Below are 23340 nucleotides of genomic sequence, written 5' to 3'. Positions count from 1 at the left end.
CTAGATACTAGTCCCATCTCTGACTTATACTAGATACTAGTCTCATCTCTGACTTATACTAGATACTAGTCCCATCTCTGACTTATACTAGATACTAGTCCCATCTTTGCCTGTTTCAACGAAATTTTCGTTTTGATGTCGAAGTAAATTACCTCCTTTTTTTTCGCCGTCGTCATTGTCATTAAACTTCTTACTAAGTAGCCCCTCTTAGAATTTACCAAACAGTGGAAATCTGATGGGACCAAGTCAGGACTGTATGGGGATGAGGTAGTACTTACAGATGCAATCTGTCGATGGTTTCTCAAGTTATCTGAGCCGTGTAAGGCCGAGCCTTATCCTGAAGCAGAATTACGCCTTTGCGTTGAAATCCAGGCATTTTTTTCACATTTCTGGCTTTAGTATGTTGATAAATATGGCGTAGTTGTATGCGCTGTTTATTGTACGCTGATCTAGAAGATCAGCATACAATATGAAGCATACAAACGAAAGATGGGTTCCTCTTGGAACCCATCTATCGTTTGTTTTACTATACTTGAGCTTGTAGGTGATAATTTTCTGAACTGTACCGATACTTACTTGTGATTTTTCAGCTTTAATCGTAACTTATCGGCTGTTATGGATGTAGTCCTTAATGGATATCCGTAATGGATGGAGTGAGTCTATGAGAGTTCAATTGCCAGAGTTGAAACTTGAATCGGACATTCAGAGCGATGCTCGTCAATTACTGAAATTCGATATCTTTATAAATTTTCTACCCGCTTGTAAAAATTATTGTTCATACAATACTTTCCGTATTGTTTGGTCGTACGAAAGTAAATTTAAACGGGATTTTCCACCGGAATGCAAAAAACCGATTATTGCACTCTGTTCAACTGAATCGTAAACGTCAAGAGGACTCGCCATCGTAAAATGTGATTTTAAGGTTCTAACAAATCAGTTTATTCAGTAGGCCGATAAAATATCATAGGATTACCAACCTACTGTTTTGAAAATATACTACACTTCTTACCAACTGTTTTACCTCCACTGTTTAATGTGTTTTAATTATTAAATGACCCTCATATTTTAACTCTCGTCTTCTCTACTTTTATCCCTTCCTAATTTACTTCTGTTACCAAATTAACTAACATTGGGCGATATAATCCATTACTTACCAACGATGCAAGTATACTACGATTCGAAAAAAATGTGATGTAGACACCACATGACTTCCTAGTACGCCTATTAGATTGCATATACACATTTTTTTTTTGTCATTAAAATTTCATAAAATTTTATTCACATTAATAACTTCTGATATATTTTTTTATTGTTATTATTGAATTATTATTTATCGTAAAAATTTTATTACAATCAGAGGTTAATAATAATTAATAAATCAATAAATTTAAATTAAGAAAAAAAAGGAAAAATGACCCTCATATTTTAACTCTCGTCTTCTCTACTTTTATCCCTTCCTAATTTACTTCTGTTACCAAATTAACTAACATTGGGCGATATAATCCATTACTTACCAACGATGCAAGTATACTACGATTCGAAAAAAATGTGATGTAGACACCACATGACTTCCTAGTACGCCTATTAGATTGCATATACACATTTTTTTTTTGTCATTAAAATTTCATAAAATTTTATTCACATTAATAACTTCTGATATATTTTTTTATTGTTATTATTGAATTATTATTTATCGTAAAAATTTTATTACAATCAGAGGTTAATAATAATTAATAAATCAATAAATTTAAATTAAGAAAAAAAAGGAAAAAATAGAGTATGAAGAAGGATTAGAACTGATGTGCCTTCCCCTTATAAGATCCAAATATTTCTATAATTAAAATTTTATGTGACCATAATTCTGGAACCAACGAAAATAAGTACCACTTATGATAAATCATTGAAAAGCTCTCAAATAAGAATTATAATAATAAGTCTTATAATTACCAGCAGTAATAACTGCTGGTAATTTTTAGAGCGAGGTTGACTGTATGTTCATAGGTGATGAAGGAAGACAACAGCTTGTTGCTTGTTGAATATTGGTTTAATGAATTGTCGTATGACAGTTAATGAAATGAATTGTAACATAACGTATAACTTGGCATATAAAAATAAAAGATATAAAATGAAATAAAACATTAAAGTTAACGTTCATCCGAACAAAGCATCCATCCCGACTAAGAGTATGACGTGACCGCCTTGGATCAGATTCGAGCGCCGAATGCTAGTACGAGCGTAACTCTCCGGTGAGCGCTAGCACCCACTAGATCGCAGCACCGGATGGCTCGACGTGGAACGGAACAACTGCAGTTAAGAAAAAGTTCGAATGTTTTGGATTTTGAGCATTTTTGGACACTTTTGGTCCAGTCGATTGCAATCAAAAGGGGAGGTGCGCAACTGAATGTTACAAAAGTCGTAAATCAAAAATTGTAACATTCTACGGTTTTTGAGGTATCATACGTAGTAAGTACAAAAGTCATGTCAAAACTAATCAAAATGGATTCAGGGATGGTCAAATGGAAATTTCCATTGAAATCTGAAAACCGAAATTTTTCGCGATCATAATACTTCCTTTACTCCGTAAAAGGAAGGAAATATCGGAAAATTCCTCTTCATTGATAACTGAAAGGAAAGAGAGTAAAAATGGGACTCGAAGATTTCAGATTTGTCAGAAATCTGAATTTTAACCCCCTTCATTTCATACTGTGTCAATATTTGGAAACAAAATATTGATATAATTTTATTTTATGTATCATATTTTATATTTTCAAAGGATCTTTCATGATATTGTTGTATTGTTTAATTGGGGGCAGCGCTAGCTGTACTTATCTTGAAAATAATAATTTTCAGCTTCAAGATAATCAAAATCTTATTACACGCAAACTCATAATCTTATGAGTTTCTTTTGTTCAGGTTATATTAACTATTAATCATTTAATACACGTACATTAAAAAAAAAAAAAAAAACTAATAAATGGGATATTGATCATTTCTATGAACCATCCCTTATTTCGGCCTCGTATTTTATGTTAACATGTAAGGTACGGATATTATCTTTTTAAGAACACGCAAAATCTTTCACCAAGAAAAGTCTTATTATTTGTATTAAAAAACTACAAGGATTTTATGTTATCGCAAAAAAAATTAATTATATATTTTTCATTTTTTCAGTAATTAAAACCAATATTTCATTAAATATTGCATTAACAATAGACGTAATTTCTGTTTTCAATAAGGTACTCGTATATGCTCATTTATTCATAATGAGAGGTTGCTAAGTATTAAGTTTAATATAGATAATTTTATTTGTTCGGTGTATGAGAATAGGGGAATTGTACGTCTTCAGCGTTCATTAAATATTTTATCAAAGATAATAAGATATAAAAATAGAGATAGTAAAATAAAAAAAACAAAAACAGTGAAATGTTACAACTAATTTCATAAAAAAATTAATTTTATTGATTTAAATTTAAAACTGAGTATCATATTTGATATATGGAACATTTATGAGCCATAATTTTTTAAGTTATAACTAGACTATTCATTGTATTTGTACTACAAATAAAAGATTAAATCTAATTTTATTTCTATGTAAATACACGTTGAAATTTTGAGTAAATACAGATAAGTGCGTTTGAAATAAGAAATTGAAGGTAAATCATCTAAGCGACGCTATTATTTAATATCAGTGTGAGAAAGTTATGGATTGCGTATTAGTGGAAGGGGTAGCTTAGGAGCTTAAGCTAAGATCTAATCTGTTACTGTATGGGATGATTTACAATAGTAACACGGGGTGTATAGCTTAGTCTACCCTTCACTGAGTAGGTTGTGGTGTTGAAACAAATAGGGCTGCTTTCCTATATAAATCCGTCTTCTCATCTATAGCCTGTAATATATATCTGTAGTCTTGAGATTATTACAACTTTAGGATTTTCAAAATATTTATAAAGATTAAATTACGGAAATATTATACTTATTTTTATACATTTCTATTGGGTTACAGAAAAATTTTCTTCGTATTTTAACGCAAGTGTAAAACAAGTTTTTTTTTAATATTTCAGATAAAAATTATTAAACAAAGTATATGCCTTTTTGATCGACCATATTTTCCATTTTTTGAGTTAAAATTACAATCCCGTCACTGTAGAACTTCTGTGTTTTCTGGACGAAAAACTGTGGTAACTGATTATCACAGGCCTTTTTTGAAGCCAAATTTATATCGTTAAAAGAATTCGTATCAAATGGTATTGTGGAAGTGCAAGGTAAGACCGACGCGGAGGATGTATCAAAACTATCCAGCCAAGCGTTTTAAATTTTCAATAGGTTATCAGCAGATATATTTGGAGTTTGGTGGAATGGAAGACGACGAGTTCCTATCGATAAATCTTAGTCGCTTTAACTGGATTGTTTGAAGAAATCTTTCCAATTAATAGTAGAAGTTAGAACCAATAATTTCAGAACCAGTCATTCCAACGGGTACTAGCAGCTAGTAGTGAATGTGTGTATGTGTGTGTGTGTGCGTGTGTGTATGTGTGTGAAACATTTTCACTCTTATTTAAGACCCAATAACCTTAATGTATTTTCTAAAAATACTCTGTGATATGCTACCTTTTAAAAGTACCCAACGTAGACAAATTTGATTTACATTACCAAAGTTATTTCGTCCAAAACAATCTACCGGAAATACAAAAAAATTTTATCTTCAAGCCAAAACATAAAATTCCGTATGGGTTTTAATATTAAAATCAAAATTGATAGCACTTTGGTACGTCGTATGACCGGGCGAAGGACTGGTTTTCAAATATCGACCTTTTATATACAGGAAAAGTATAAGTTTTTAATTTAAAGAACAGACAATACCTAGTTAAAAAGTACCGCTTTAAGATCTCACCACTACAAAAAAGTTAATTTAAAATATTTTGATTTTACCGAAAATTTCTCGACTCATATTCCAAAAAACGTGTTTGTCATTTTCAGCCTTTATATATAATTTTCATTGATGTTCTAGTTATTCAGCTCTTTATTTTTAAAGAAAAATAATATGCCTGAAGAAATTAATTCCGAATGTTAAATTGAAATTGAGAACAATAATATTTTTATTTTTGTTGGCTCATAATCAGATTTTGATTTTTCAACGTTAAAAATAAAAAGTTTTCCATACCAAAAAAAAATTATATATATATTTCTTTAAATTATGGGATAATGATGTAAAAAACATTGAGTGCTTTGTCAGCAACTACTCGGTTTCACTTTAAGGATAAAAAAAATTGTAAATAAAAAATTTCGTGAATAGCAGTATGTTTAAAAAAAATTGATTTTTTAATAAATGAATAATTTAGGATTTTAATACCTTGAATTATATAAGTTTTGAAAAAATATGTTAAATTTGAACATTTTTATAAATGACATATTACCGCTTTATTTTTAGTGCAAGAAAGGATGGCCTAAAGAAAAGGTACGTATCATTAATCTGATAATATAACAAAATTTTCAAACAAATAATAATAATACAACAAATATATTATAGTAATATGTAAAAAAAGAGCAGTATAACGCGTCATCTGCCATTCTACCACTTTTTTTCTTTTTCGTTTTTAGCCTCCGGTAATTACCGTTTAGATAATACTTCAGAGGATATGTATGAGTGTAAATGAAGTTTAGTCTTGTACTGTCTCAGTTCGACCATTCCTGAGATGTGTGGGTAATTTAAACCCAACCACCACCACCAAATAACACCGGTATTCACGATTTAGTATTCAAATCCGTGTAAAAATAACCGACTTTACTAGGACTTGAACGCTAGAACTCTCGACTTGCTAATCAGCTGATTTGGGAAGACGCGTTCACCACTAGACCAACCCGGTAGGCTAGCCATTCTGCCATCCGATGTACATTAAGCCTATAGTCTACTATAAACACTGCCGCCTATGAATTAACGAATCGCTTCTGGAAATCACTTCATTATAAAATATTCTCCTTTTTCTTCTTTCTAAATTTTTTTTATCTCTTGTACGAATATATGAGACGTACAGTCAATTACAAAATTGCAAGTTACTGTGAAGTACCTCATATCAATGAAACAAAATATGCGTGCACCTAATTAGAATATTTTGTAAAGCAAGTCGTTTTAAATTTAAAATAACAAAATGAAAATTAATTAAATTATGAATATTTTTAACTGTTTTTTTTTCTTTTATTTTTAACAACTTATATTTTTATTAACTTAATTTAAATTTTAAAAAAAGTTTAACAAACGAAGAATAAACACATGTTAATTTATTATATTCATAATTTTACTATAGAATTTACGTCTTTTACTGTACGCATGCTGCACATATTATATAATAATTATGGAGGAATTACATAATTTACGAGTATACATTAAGATTGAAGATTCGTTAAATCTCAAATAAAATCTCTGCGTCAAATCTTACAAACAAGGTAAATTTGTGTAGTCTCAGATTCGGTTTCCTCGTAATTTCGTAAAAGACTGTAAATTATTTTCTAAAACCTACCTGTATCTATGGGATCGATATATGGGACACCGAGAGCAGAAGTAATGTCGATATTTTACAGCGGTTTCAAAATAAGCTACTGAGTTGTATAACAGAGGCATCTTGATTTACTAGAAACAATGAGACCCAGGATTAGGAAACGGTCTTTACGGGAGGAATATAGTATTTCAGTTCAACGTACGAATTTCAGCGTAACTATTACACAAATCACTTGGCAGTAAAGTAACTAAACAATGGGGATGATATTAGAAGGTTGAACCGAGGGCGCGTTCTAGACTTAGTGTCCTTTTGTGTCTTAATATGTCTATCAATCTCGGATGTGAGTATTGTGTATACTTTTAACTTAAAATTTTTACATATACTCTTTACATTGGTTCATCGTATTTTTTTTTTTTTTTTACTACTGTTTATTACATATGTCATTTTGCTTTCTATTGTAGTAATGGTGTTTAGTGTCGTTCATAATCGATAATTTTATGTGCTTGGCATACAAAAGTTTTTACTATACTAATATGTAGTTTTGAAGAGTTTTGCTGAAAACTTCTTATCAGGCGATTTGGGATGTGATTCAATTTACTAAAGATTTATGTAAATGTAACCGATTGTAAATAAGCTTTGAAATAATAAATAAAATCTCTATCGGTATGCCGGAACACGGAAATAGATTTCACCGGTGCTAAGTAGGCGATTAAAAAAAATGTCCACCTTAAAGTTAAAAAAAGCTTCTCATTTACTCAATACAATAATGGTTGCAAGTGAAAAAAAGGTTCACGTGTTTATCGTACAAGCCCCATCTTCTTACAAATCCAGCAAAATTTTGGTTATACCTTGCCGTAAGGATTGATCATATTAAAAATTGTTACAAACAAAAGTTTTAGGTAATGTTTAAGAGGACTAACGACCACTTTAAACCGATTCGATACTGTGCCTATTGAAGGAGATATATATTTTTTTTGTCTTCGAAACCCCATTTTTTCTACCCCCTGGGCCAATGGATATCAAAAAACTTTACTCAAATATGTTATAGGTCTTTATCCAAAGAATAGTAAGAACTTTAATATTTTACTTAATAAGAAAGTTATAGCGATATTTTATTTTTATTTTTTTTGAAAAAGCCTTCCCATTTTCATCCCTATGTTCCGATTTTGCTCATTTACGACCTCGACGGAGATTTTGAAGCGTTATATTTTATGTAGGCGCAAAATTATTCAAAAAAAGCAAAATTGGCAAACAAATTGAAATATGTAGTATGTATATATATATATATATATTTACATTTTTTCGGAATAAATAAAATATATATATATATATTTGCGCAAAGTTTTGGAAAAATTTTGGAAGTTTGCTTTTTTTTCGGATTTTTGCGCCAATCACTTTCAAACTGATACATAAAATATAACGACTCAAAATCTTGGTCGAGTTCGTAAATGGGCAAAATCGGACTATGGGGATGGAAAATATATATCACTTTTGAACTGACGGTGGTTTTGGGGTCTGAAGGATGTGAAACCCGAAGATATGTCAAAATTTCTATATATATATTGAATACTGCCCTGTTTTTCAGCAATAATTAAATTAATAATAAATTGTATACATATCCTTTTTAATTTTTTTTTGTTTTTAGAAAGAAAAACTTGCTTAACTATTTTTTGTTCGTTTTTTCATAATTATTCTAAGTAGATGTACAATTAGTAGCTGGGTTTTTTGTTGTTTAATAATTATTTTTTTTTACTTATTTTATGTTACATTTTAAGAAATGTTTTGCTACCTACATAAAAAATTATGTATGTAGATTATTAAATATCTTTTAGATATTTATCAAACTTTTACGGATTTTTAAAATAATATTTTTTTGGTATTTTTACTAACTCCTACAAAAAAACAAACAAAAACGTTTTAAATAATAAATACGAATTTTTGTGATTATGCGCGCGCGTACGCATGTGTTTTTGTGTTTGAGGGCTCGCTATAGTGAACAAATTCACTATAGAATTATAACGAGCTCATTCTGGTATTTTAAAAAGTATTTCATTCATAAAATTGATTTCTACATACTGTACAGTTGTATGTTCATTTTTAATTGTTTTTATTAATAAATAAATTAATAAGTATTAATTATATTTAATACGTTGATTGAAAAAAAAAATGTTTTAAAAATTAACTTTATACAAAATTTACTAGTACATAACATTAAAAAGAAAAAGTTTCTCTTCATAAGATTGTAACCATGTTCGGGAAAAATAGCTTATTAAGTTTGATTTATTTTATAATATTCCGGATAAAGAATGGGTTTTAAACCACTTTTAAATTTTATATTTATATTTATCACATAAGTAGTCTACTTTTAAATTACTAAAAGTATTTCATGAATAAAACTTCTTCTTTAACTTTGCTTTTGTACGGTGTCGAATTCTTTACTTTATTCACTTAACATGAATACTTAATTTATACGTTTATTAAAAGTTCCGTTAAAAATAATTTTAGTTCACTCTGTCTTCGAGGAAAATTTTTATACCTGATCACTTACCCTAAAAATTTCATATTTGGGTAATATAAATATATTATATATACTGAAAAAATGCTTCTAAGAAAGAAAAACTTGCTTAACTATTTTTTGTTCGTTTTTTCGAATTATTCTAAGTAGATATACAATTAGTAGCTGGGTTTTTTGTTGTTTAATAATTATTTTTTTTACTTATTTTATGTTACATTTTAAGAAATGTTTTGTTACCTACATAAAAAATTTGAATATTAATGTACATGCATGTAACGGATGTTTGTGCGTTGTATTCCTGCTTCCTTTTGCTGATTCAATTTTTCGCATATATATCTAGAGAAAGATGAATTTTTCGAAAAAATCATAACCGGTATAGTGTTTCTTTTTTTTTCGTTTTACGGAATACTATCATTAAAATAGCTTAAATTTTTAATTTTGTCCCTCAGTGTAGCGTCCCCCTTGTAGATAAAATAATTTAAGGTAGCCTATGTCACTTCCAGATCGAAGACCTGTTACTACCTAAAAGTTGGTTGTAATTGGTTGGATCAGTGATGATTACAAAACGAAAAAAATATACATAACCGTTAAAAACACATTACTATTTTTCCTATGTGCGTAGTAAAAAGCACAGCGCTATTGCTCCAGCAAAGAGTTGTTTAAATTCTTCTTGTTTTAAAAAAAAAAAATTAAAAATTATTTTTGAACTGAGAAAAAAGTATAATTTTTTCAAAATTGGATATTTTTGTTTTTCATACAAACGCTAATTTATGGGGATACCTTTTAATATACTGTTAAAAATAAAAACGAGTAGGTCCTCTATTCAACCGATTGTTTTTAATTTATGTTCAACCCTTAATTTTGATGATTAAGGGTGGGTACGTGTAAAAAGTTTCATTAGTGATCCCATTATAATATTTTCCCCGTAAATTTAGGTGGTAGGTGGGAAATTAAAAAAAAAAAAAAATTATTTGCTTTATAGATAATTTGAGAATATTTTATTTATTTGTTTATTTTTTCTACTCACTTATTAATACTGGACTATAATAAATAGCTTTAATGACATGATTACTCAGACATGATTTTGAGATTTAACCTATTTTTGAGCAAGAATTAAAGATAAAATAATCGTAAGAATTTAGATAAAAAACAACATACACGTTCCAGAATCTTACCTCTACATCAAGGTCAGTTGTATTATCTTGACGTCGTTTTCCATATTATTTTTCTTTTTTCATCGAGAATTTCGTGCCTTTGCGTTTTTTTCTTTTATTAATTTCTTTATTTTTCTTGGGTTGAGCATTATTAATTTTTGTTGTAATAAACTATTACTATTTTTTAAATAAATAAAACAAATATAAAAAATACAGAAAAAACTTTTAAACCGCCTAAAGTTCACACCAAAACAAGAAATCGTAATTTTTGTTTAATTTGTGGACGATTGTTAAAATTGAAATTTATAGGTTTCAAAAGTATTACTTTTAATTTTATTTTTAGTTTTTAGAAATTGCTTTAAACTGTATTTCATTTATTAACGTAAACTACTTGAGAATTAAAGGCAATTTTTTGTAGATAAATCGTCCTTGTTTTGTTTAGGCAGTTATTTTTATTGTTATTATTTCTTATATTCTGATGAAAAAAGTAACGTTTTTTCAAAATAATTAAAAGTAAAAAAAAAAATATATATATATATATATATATATATATATTTTATATATATTTTTTCTACTTATGTTGACTACCGTGCAGTCTGCTTATCTAGTGAACAATAAACAACTCCCACGACCCAATGAGATGAGACAGATATGTATGACTTGAAAATGAGGTGTTGTCTTATACAGAGTCAGGCCGACATTCCTGAGGCGTGTGGTTAATTTAGCCCCAAACACTAAAGTACACCGGTATCTACTGTTTAGTATTCAAATCCGTATAATAGCAAGTAACGTTTACTAGAATTCGAACCTCAGAACCTTCGACTTCGAAATCAGTTGTTAACCAACTGATTTATGACGAGGAGTTAACCAGGGCTAATGGAAAATAAAAAATAAAATTATAATTTTATTTATTTATTTCTGTAAACTTTCATACATTGACTTAATAATCTACGTTGAAGTTTATTTGTTGTTTTTTTTACGTTTTTAATGTTACATATTTTTCTCATTTTTAACAAACAGTTCGTAGATGAATTCGGTATATGTATGTTTGTGAAGACTTTATACCACGTGTTCCGTTCCTAGTTTGAGCCAACTAGTGCTGCGCTCTAGTATGTACTAGCGCTGGCCTGCGAGTCAGTTTCTTATTTCCATTCGACTGAAGAATCCCGTCTGGCGTGATCATACATTTCCTAAGTCTAATGTGACTTGTTTTGTAGAGTATTTTAAGTATGTCATGTGACAAAATTAAATTCAACTATCCTAGATGAACATGGTTTCATCCGAATATCAATACAGTTCATGCTAGCTCTAAAGACTCAACACCACGGATTTTGATTTCAGATTCGGATTAATCATCAGTAGATATATAAAAAAATACACGAATGGCCACGGCGGCCTTCGGGGTTGCTTCAAAATGGCCGCCAAAATTAAAATGTTGGCGGCCATTACGCAGCATCGGTGTAACCTGTTAGGTTGATTCAAACGCACTAATTTAACGTTTACTAAAATGCATTAAATATATAAATATCAATTTTGCAAATCAAGTGTAAAACTTCACTGTAGCGGGAAAACTAACTTTTTAATGATTGAGAAATATATGCCATAAAACCACCAAAACACGAGATAAATAAATATTAACTAATCGTATGTAGCTTAAATAGAATTAGAGATAATAACTTTTGTTGGAAATGATTTATTAATTGAGAAAACAGTAATAATAACGAGAATGTTTGCTCGGGAAAATCTTACTAGACTTTTCATTGAAAACTGTTACAATTATTTTTATACTACATATCTTTGGCAAGGATGTCGGAGGTTGTAATATTTTTCTGCCTATTCCAGAATATGAACTTACGTTCTCTGCTGCTGGATCTTTCTAGTTGACTGGCGAGTAAAAAATACAAAAATTGGTGATATTCATGAATTATGTAAATTTTGGGACTGCGTTTTGATCCGAAGGGATTTTTGGTGGCAGGGGCCAATGGAAGGATTTGTTTATAGCTTATCTTCCTTGATGCGATCTCTATCATTCGATAGTGGGCAGAAAGCCTTGTGATTAGGGGCCATCTTCCCGTAATTGATAGGTGCCGGAGACGACTTTAGAGCCTGAGCCTATGTAGTCCTCTACAGAAATTAGGTTACAGTCGAATGCGGGTTGGTTGGGCTGTTCTAGGATATTCCATCCTAGAAACCAATATGTTAGACTTAGTCTAGCCAATAATGTTGGGTAAGGAAAGAGATGGGAATAATGGAAGTGATTTTCCGAAGTGATCTTATACTGTCAGTTTCTCTTCTCTTCTTTTTACTTTTGATTAACCGCTAGTTCTAAAAAGAACTAAGCGGGCGAAAGAACAGTCTATAGTTTTGCAGGTGGTTTCGTAGCACCTGTCTCTCTTCTCTTCTGTTAACATTAATTTAACCACTAGTTTTGAATAGAACTTAGCGGTCGAGAGATAGTTTCTGCATTCTTCCTCTTCTTTTTTCTTCTTTAGGAGGAAAGGATTAGCTATGAAAATCATGCCACAAGCGATTTGGTGGTGCATGAGGCAATACAAAATCAAATGCCGGTATGTGTACATTAAAAAATTAATAATTCAATTATCTTAAGAACAACACAACTCACTTTCTTCACTTAGACTTTCTTAGGAGACTGGCGAGATGTGTTTATTACACAGAGTGTTATAAGACGTCCAGGCGCTGGGTAAATTGAAATTTTAAAAAAATTCCTTAACCCCTAGCATTATAAAAATGATTGTGGTCCTAATATACAGCCGCTTTCAAAAGACAGGTCGCAGATAAAAATTTGGCTTGGAATGGCGATAACACATTGTGGTACCTGAAAAAGTCAGAAACAAGAAAATAATATACAGGCAGACGATGGGCTCTGCTCCGTTCTTCTTGCATGGTGTGCCCGATCACTCTTCTCTGGATGATTGTTTGAGACCTGTGAAACAAAACTGAAGTAAAAAATAAAATTAGTATTTTATAGTTATTATAGTATCACGTAGTAATAAGTGAGTATACTACACATTACCTCACACAGGCTCGTCCAGGCTGTATGCAAGCTTTTCCTGACATCCTGAGGTAGCGGATCTTCCCAACAGTGACCTCGTGTATGTTGAAACTCGGAAGCAGTCGTCATCTTGAAGGATTTCTTCTTCGATTGTTGTGTTCTGATTTAACGGACCATCTTCATTCTGGCATAGGGCGAAATGCGATGTTCCTGAATATGTGGCTCCATAGATTATCAGCAGATGTCCCATATTTTTACGAAATCATTTTTTATTTATAATTTATATATATATATATACATATATCTTCCCCCCACATACATACGCGCGCGCGCACACACACCACACACACACATATATATATATATATATGCAATTACAATTTTATTGGTTTTATTCTTATAATTGTAAAAATATATTTAATAATATACGTACGTTTCCAATATAATCTTTAATTTTGATTTCAGTTTACCAATATGATAAAAATAGAAAGCGCCAAAGCAAAGGATTGACATTATATAAAAAATTATTAATACGAAGGGTTCCCCGACGTTTCACCTAAAAGCCTAGGCTTTTTCATATTTAAACACTCGCGCGCACATAAACATATACACAGATTTGCTGACCAAATTGTACTGATCTATCACTTTACCTCGTCTATGAAATTTCCACCTCCTGGAATACCTAAATCCTAATTAGTTCCTCTCACTTATCAATAATTGATTGATAGTAGGTAGGGTTTAATGGTTAGTCCAGAACGTATTTACGTCTTTAAAATAAAATGCTGTTTTAGATTTTTGACAATAGTTTGTGTAATCTTAGCTTAATTTTTGTTTTACTATTTTTTCTTATATTATCTAAATGCATATGTGTTTATTTGGTATTTTCTATTCTAATGAATAATCTAAACAACTATCTAAGACGTACATAGAATTAAATTGTTATATATTTTCAGGTAACCATTTTGATACAAGTAATCAGTTTTTCAAACAATTTTATTTGATAACCCATAAAAATAAACACAAGTTTAGTTTTTATTTTTTTGACTGGGAAAATTAACTTTTATAACTATCCGTTGTTTTTTTTTATTTTTAACATCACTCAATTTTTCACCCGATTTCACTTTTCATATGAATTTTTGGATACTTATTTCGTAGTAACTTACGCAGCCGTACTGAAGTTACATTGTATTTACAAACATACGAGTATATCATCACAATCATTCTGATTATAATAATATCAAACTGTCACTGATATTAAAGTTATTTTATAAATTCTATGAATCCAAAAAAATGGCAGGAGTACAAAAGATTGAATGATCTGCCTTATGATAGGAAGTTTTAATATGATCTTTTGCATAGTATCATTACGAGCTAAAAACAATTGTTATATATATGCCATAGAATCGAAGAAATTAAAAAAAAATAAAATAATGATGCAGATATTTACAGAATATATTTGTTAATTTTTATTAATAGTATAATTTTTCATTTCTTTACTTATAAAATAATTTTACTTACCTTATTTATTTATCACGCTTTTAAATTATTAAATTAAACACCTAGAGGACAAAATGCTTTTATATCCAAAATAATTTGTATGAATAAATTAGTTTTTATATAGTTTTTAGGCCACACATACTCATACAGTCAGGAGACCAGTTAGTAACAACGTGTTATTTACTTTGTTTTGGCTGCCGTCCATATATAATAAATTTAACTCTGGATCTAAATGATGAGAATTTCGCAATTTTCAGTGTACGATCGATGAAAATTTCCTTGTCTTTCACTATCGTACGAACAATATTTTTCAGTTTCGTGTTACGACTCCTACAAATCTGAAATACTGATTTCATCTGCTATGAATGATTGATTGTATCGGCTATAATGATTGTACGGGCTAAATAAATTAAGGTTCAATTAGGAAAAAGAGAAAGAGAATTGCGAGAGTGTTATTTGGAACAGCATACGAAGAGAATTATAATATCTAGGTTCTTCTTATAATATATGCCACTAAAAACATATCGCTAAGGTTAAACTCTACCAATATTGTATTAACGTTGTAAAAATGCATTAATTCAACAATCATGTTTGGGTCTTTAGTTTGAATGGATTTTTCCAAAAAAAAGTCTGTACGAATTTCCTTCAAATAGCTTTTTTCCAGTCGATCATTGTGCATGTGCTCATATATAACTCATTTTTACAAAACACTAATGGTGTATTTCTTAATTCGCAAGTAAATTAACGATTCCAAATTATCAAAGGGGACTTCTAGTCACGTAACCTTTCATAATCAATTTCAGTTTTACTATATCTTAACAGATCATTTCTCTCTAATAATTGCAAGGTAATTTCATGACCATTCATTTAATATCAATATCCATTAGCTTCGGTGGAAAATAGTATGAACGGAATTAATCGGTAATTATTGTTACTCACTGACAAAACTGCATTCGTCTGGCATAGTCACCGAGTTGAGGTGTTGAAATTTCTGAATATGATAAGGTCGCAGTCCATGAGCATATAATGTTCTCCAAACTGTATTTTTTGGATTTTTGAGTCGTTTACAAATTCTTCGCGTGCTCATTGTAGGACTAACCTTTTCCTTTTTCCTGTTTAGCATCAGGAAATTATCGTCAGGTATTAGTTCAGAGGATGATTGAGAATGATATGTATGAGTGTAAGTGAAGTGTAGTCTTGTACAGTCTCAGATCGACCATTTCTGAGATGTATGGTTTATTGAAACCCAACCACCAAAGAAGTGGGAGGAGTTACTTTAGGGAAAAAATCGAGACCCGGCTGCTGGGGCAGGGGCCGGGAACGGCGTAGCTGGACTCGGTGTCCCTGGCCTTAGCAGTTATAGGCAGAGGCAAGATGAGAATAAGAAAAAGATCCGGAACCGGTGAGTCGACCTGCTTTACCGGTAAGTGGAGAGGCTCATTAGAGTCCCAAGGACACTCCCTGGGCTGAGTAATAGACTGTTGAGCCGGCCCAGGGGAGCAGGAGAAAAAAAAGTACAAACTGTAAAACCAACAAAAATGCTTGCAATATTTTTAAAATGATTATTTTAGGTTAAATAATGGTATAAAACTTATTTAAGAAATTGTAAAATTTCATAAACATTTAATCAGAACGTCTGCCAGTGATCTAAAACGGAACAAAAGTGTGTGAATATTTTTTTAATATTTCATACAGCATACAAGCTATTAATAACATGATAAGATTTTTGAGCTTCAAGTTGGGAAAGTGCAGGATAGAATGCTGTGGGAACCTACCGGGTTAGTCTAATGGTGAACGCGTCAGCAAATCAGCTGATTTCAATGTCACGAGTTCCAATGTTCAAATCCTAGTAAAGGCAGTTACTTTTATACGGATCTGAATAATAGATCTTGGATACCGGTGTTCTTTGGTGGTTGGGATTCAATAAACCACACATCTCAGGAACGGTCGATCTGAGAGAGTACAAAACTACACTTCACTTATATATATCATCCTCTGTAGTAATATCTACGACGGTGATTCTCGGAGGCTAAACAGAAAAAAAAATTATTTTGGAAGGTACATTTATAATTTCTATATTATTTTGATAATCATAATGTTATTATAAGCGTTACGCTTATGACGTGTTTAAATGTTATAAAAAAAAACTTTAAAATAATATGTGTGGTTGAAACAATAGTGGTCGAATTCTACATGTTACCCGGAAGGATTATTTAGAATCGTAATAAACTTAACGTTTTTTTTTTAATTTAATTTTTACTAGTTTTTTGTTTTTAAATATTACCGTTTGTTTTTGTTTAACTTATTTGGTATACGTAAATCGTTGATATTTATTACAGTTTAATACCATTAATGTCTTTTTGGAAATAGGACTATTATTTTTCCTCTTTTAACCAAGATATATACGGTAGCAGCATACCACAAGACGTGAATGTCGTATATTGAGTAAACTTTCACGTCCTGTAATTTTTACGGGAATAGCAGCTATTTGACCGCAGTGCTTAGAGCCATGTTGCAGCACTGGTGGTTTTATAGTCCTAGAAGAAGAAGAAGAAGAAGAAGAAGAAGAAGAAAATGAAGAAGAAAGAAGAGGTTATTATATGTTAGAAAGAAAAAGAGGCGGGTAGAAGATCGTTGATCGGTAGATTTTTAGTTTTCTGTTTAGTGAGGTAAGATATAAGACTTTTACGCGTGATAGAGGGATGTTTTCAAGAAGGGGTACTATTACTATTACTACGGTTGTTGAAGATTCTTTGGGGGTTATTGCAACATATACGAGAGTGAAAAAAGGGGGTAGCCGTATCAATGGGTGGTATAACTACGTACGGGTGGCCCACAGCCAAACCGCGCCAAAATATTGGATCTTCATTCTCTCTTTATCACACATGTTTTCTCTTTCTTTTCGCCATCACCCTTTCTCACCCTTCTCTTTACTGGTTCACTCGACTTTAGACATTTTCTCTTCCACACTCTTTCTGTCTTCTATTAAATGCGCCTCTACAAATCTCCACACTCGCTCACCACACATACACAACACCTTCATTCGTACCAACATAAACCTTCTAAGTTCTCCAACATTTTACGTTCTCCCTTTGATATTCCCACTTATATCATCCTTCTTTCTTCTGCCAACGTTTTATTCTGTGAAATACCACCGTATCCTCTACATCATTCTATCTCTATCACTCTTAGTAGTGCTTCACTCCAGCACCCTTCCGAATGAACCAATTAATCACACCTGACTGATAAGCTCGTCGATTTTGCTACAGGAAATTGCCTACTGAGTATCTGTGTTTACTCTACACAGTTTATTGTTTGTATTTATTTTAATTTATTGTTATTAATAACATTTTAACATATTATAATTATAAAAGTTATATCATTAATTTCTAATTAAAATAATAAAATATATAAATATAAAAAAATATTCGTAATAAATTTGTTACTAATTAAGACTAATTTAATTTGAATAAAATTAAATTTCGTAAATTATTATTCTAAAGAAATAAAAAAATATGTTTATTAATAAAATATATGAACAAGGTTCCTGTTTATTTTGCTTTGCTTTTAATTTAATACATCTTTGATTATTATTAAAATTTATATTTAAAATCAACGGTTACGGTTTTCAAATATAGAATAATAATATTCATCATCATAAGATTATTTGTTCTGAGGCAGGTTTCCAGCAGCATGTTCTTCTTCACTTTTATTATCAGCCAAACCTTCGAGTACCTGATAACACCCTTTCCTTTTAGGTCATCTGTAATTTTTAACTTTACTTTCATTGTATCTTTTACTGATTCTTCTAGCGATGTTTTAACAAGCCTTCTCCTCTCATGATATATCCTAGATAATTAGAATTTCTATTTTAAATTATTCTTGTTCATAAAAACTGGGTTATAAATGTTATGTACGAGGGTCGTCCAGAAAGTAAAATACGTTTTTGTATTATAAAAAATTTATTGTGTTTATTTTAATTTTAATAAATGCATAAAAATGTACATTTTTGAGCTATTTTTCTACATAATCACCTCCTAAGTTTAATAATTTTTCAAAATGTGGCACTATTATTAGAAGTTATGTCAAAGAAGTCTGCCGAAGGTCCATTATGCCATTCACGAATTGCTATCTTGATATACTTGCTTACTTACTTACTTACTTACTTACTTTCATAGTTGTTCCCACCAAGAAACTCCTTCAATTTTGTAAGCAGGAGCAAATCTCTTGGAGCAAGGATCTGGACTGTAAGGCAGATGATCAAACAAATTCCATCCGAAACCTTTGGTAAGTTCACAACTTTCTTTTTTACTGCATATGGCCGGGTATTGTCATAAATCAAACACCACTACTCAAAAGAACACGCTTTGAATTTATTATCTGTTGGCTTACTATCAATATTATCAACTGATCTTGTAACCACTTCGATTGTGTTTTTTTTTTAATTGCATACTGAGGCTAGACATCTGTCCAATCTCACCCAAAATGTTTTATCATATTTTTTTAAAATTTGTGTTTATTCCTTTTTTCTATTCATAAAATTGATTTTTTTAAATTTAACATGTTGTAATAATTCTGGCTCTGCGTAATTATTCTTATTTTTGTTATGTCGTTCATTGATATATAAACTTTTTGGTGAGTAGTGTATGGTAACATTCACTTTTTTCTATTTATTTTATTATTATACTTTAGAAAAGGTATACAACACTTTTTCGTTTATTTCTTTTATTTCGACGAATATGTAAACATAATGATACCTAAGCACTAAGAGGCAAAACTTGTTTTTTACATATCCATAATTAAAACTGTAACTTAAGTCAGGTCACTTCCATTATATATTGTAATCTGAAGGGACAGATTTTCAGTAATTATCGACTACATTAGATATATTCTCATTGATCCAATATCATAACTAATTTTATACTAATCTCTGCTTACTTTATCAATGTTTTATGTTTCTCCTATAGTGTGCCAATCTGAGATTGGTTTGCTTGTTTATTACTTATCTATCAGATATTTTACAACTTACTAAATCCTCACTTTAAAAATCGATTATCTATTTTTCAAATAAGTAAGGAACAATAATTAATAAAAAGTTAATTGAATATCTTTTGATATGAAATTTTAAAAAGTTTTTCTGAATATTGTCTTAATATATTTTGGTTTTTAATTTTATTACATAAATCTTTGCTAGCTTTTCTACCATTTTCTCAGCTACTACCGGTTCTGGGTGTGTGTGTGTGTGTGTGTGTAGGCAGATGCAATTACCGCTACCGGCTTTCCAGGCCTAACGTAGCTGCAGAATATATCGGTAACCATATACGAGGTGCGACAATAAAGTAATGAGACTGATTTTTTCTGCAAGATGTGGCAACCCTGCAGCTTGCGTAGGCGCACCATCTTTGACCTTGGTCTATAAGCTACTTCTAGTCCAAGCGGCACATTGATGCAACTGCTCAGTCGTGAGTTGTGCTGTAATAAGTGAACACGTGTTTGTGTCTCTCGTCACAGAAATGAAACCGCAAAATATTGCGTAACGGCATGCCATTTCTTTTTGCATTAAATTGGGTAAAAACGCGACGACAACTTATGGTAAGCTTCAGAAGGCTTTTGGAGAGGATATTATGTCAAGAACTCTAGTTTTTCGGTGGCATAAAGTTTTTAGTGAAGGCAGAACGAATGTTGAAGATGACCGCAATGGACGACCATCAATCTCACGGATAGATGTCAACTTGAACAGGGTGCGTGAAATCGTACGATCTGATCGAAGATTATCCGTGAAAATGATTGCAGAAGAACTCAACATCAATCGAGAAACGGTTCGTCTAATATTAACTGAAGATGTTGGTATGAGAAAGATTTGTACAAAAATTGTCCCCAAAAATCTCACACCACAACAGCGAGAAACACGGAAAAATGTGGCAGCCGATCTGTTAGAGCAAACGAAAATCAATCCAGATTTGATGAGCCGTGTTATGACTGGAGATGAAGGTTGGTTTTTCAATACGATCCAGAGACAAAACGCCAAAGTTCGCAACGGTGCTCAAATGGATCACCCAGACCAAAAAAAGCTCGCATGTCAAAGTCAAAAGTGAAATGCATGCTTGTGTGCTTCTTCGATTCCAAGGGAATTGTTCGTAAAGAGTGGGTGCCTCCTGGACAAACAATTAAACAATATTTCTACAAAGAAATTTTAGAAAAACTTCGTAAACGAGTTCTTCGTGTCCGTGCCAACATTGCTGATAATTGGATTCTGCATCACGATAATGCGCCATCCCACCATACTGCTCTGTCAGTACAGTAAATTTTAACCTCAAAACAAATTTCAGTACTACCACAGCCACCTTATTCACCAGATATCGCTCCGTGCGACTTTTTTCTATTTCGAAGAGTCAAAATGGCGGTCAAGGGACACCATTTTCAAACAACACAAGAAGTCCAAAAAGGTGTGACGAGGGTCTTGGAGGATATTACAGAAGATGAGTTCCAGAAATGTTACCATCAATGGCAGAAGCGCTGGAATAAGTATGTGCAATCAGATGGGAACTACTTTGAAGGAGACAACACTAAACATGACTAAAAGGGTAAGCAACATTTTTTTTTTCACATCAGTCTCATTACTTTATTGTCGCACCTCGTAATCTGAAACAGATTCAGGTCGATCACTTCCGAGATGTGAAAACCCAACCATCCAAGGACATCTGTATCCACAGTCTAGCATTTAAATCCATATAAAAGAACTAGGTTCTTTTATAGGTTCTTGTAAAGAATCCTTTACAAGAACTCAGTTTTGTTTATTTTTATTGAAACTTTTTACCTTGACGCTGAATGCGAGTACGTTGTAAAAAATAAAATTTTAAAAGTTTAATTTAAATATAGTTTCCCGTAGTATTGGTAATTTGCAAATAAGTTTCATTCTTGTAATTTTTCATTATTGGTACTCATTCATAATGCTAGTAATTGTAATTTTTTTATTTGGTTACCGGTAGAATTTACTCTTAAGTTTTTATGGTTACTTATTTCACAGGTTAAGGATTTCGATAAACCCTATTTCCCAGGGTAAGTTATTTTAATAGAATTTTTTTTTAATACGTTTAGTTATTATGAATAAAATTTAGGATAATTTTGGAGTTAATTTTTTTTTGTACATTATCCCAGTCTTTTGTCTCAAGTTTCACCAGTATTCTGCATTCTTCTAGTATAATATTCTACGCTCTTCGTGGATGAATTGAATAGAGAAACACCTAAAATAACTTTAAAAGCTTATTTCCGAACATTGTTCCTCCCCTAATCGAACGATTACTTTGAAAAATATTTCTCTTTAGAACTGTATTATATTTAATAAAAACCAGATAAATTAAAATTTGATATAACCAGGCGATTTTTAATTAAATAATTTTGGTTTTAATTGTTCGTGTTTTGCTGATATATTATCTTATCTATGATTGCATTAAATAAGAAATTAATTTGAAAAAATATAGTGGAATATGTTGCAGATAATGAGAGTTTAGTAAGTCTATTTTGACGTTCTGAAGAGTTACATGGATTTGCTGTTTACTGGATCGGATAGGTTTTTTATCCTGAATTTGTACGCATTTATAGAGTGGTTAAGTAACTACCTAAAGATTACTTTTCTTAAAGCTATGATTTGCTAGAAAGAAATAGATTTTATAAATTAAATTTTCTACAGTGATCATGGTAGTTCAAGAGTTAGGTATTTTATGTTATCGGTGTTTATTTTATTATTATTATTATTATTATTATTACTTAGCATGTAATTTTGATAATAATAAAACAAAGTGTATACAGAATATTTTAATAAATACTAATAGTTACTCTTACATAGATTTAGAGTACGAGGATCACGAGAAGGCCGCACAGCGTGTAGCGCGCCGATTAGATTCCGATATGTACTTTTCTGGTAATGTTAACTCTCCTTTTGTTATTTTTACAAATTTGCATGTAGTCTTATGGTTCCCTAATGTATTTCAATTACTCCTGACAAGAAATATAGAATTATTACAAATATTTTCATACGATGACTTTTATCACAGGTTATTTTGCAGAGATTTTTGGTATAGAAGTTGTATGTTAGTGAAATCTCAGGTCTTTTCACGGTAACAGAGAAGGTAATGAAATTTAACAAGGAAACTTCTTTATAAGTGTTAATCAGTTCTAATATTATGCCGTTTGATGAATTGTAGATATTGAATTTAAATCTTTAAACGTCGTAAGTCTGACAATAATTTTACTTTTAACGTATATTTTCTGTTTATTATACAATATGAACTGCCACTGTTATATGGTTGAAAACTGTAATCGATCTGAATCAAAGGAAAATTGTTTTTTCAGACTATGCTGAGTGTGAGAGGAAAGTGTTCGGCGTTGTCTAAAACGCAGGCTGCCGGACTGTATATGTATAATTCTCTTCCTTTCTCTCAGTGTCTTACACTTTCAAGATTTTAGGAACTCGTAAAAATAATTTTATGTTACTGGATAGATAAGCTGTATCAATTAATGACGCTTGCGCAACGATTTGGTAGTGTTACGTTGATCAGTAGACGTGGTTTGTTGATAATAGAGAGTACTTACAAAGAGACTAAATTCTCTCCCACAATAATCTCGCATTTATCTCTGAAATATTATTATTTTTGTCTTAAATGTCGA

The sequence above is a fragment of the Lycorma delicatula genome, chromosome 9 (genome assembly GCF_047948215.1).
Source record: "Lycorma delicatula isolate Av1 chromosome 9, ASM4794821v1, whole genome shotgun sequence".
Taxonomy (NCBI): Eukaryota; Metazoa; Arthropoda; class Insecta; order Hemiptera; family Fulgoridae; genus Lycorma; species Lycorma delicatula.
Note: the sequence above shows the minus strand (reverse complement) of the source record.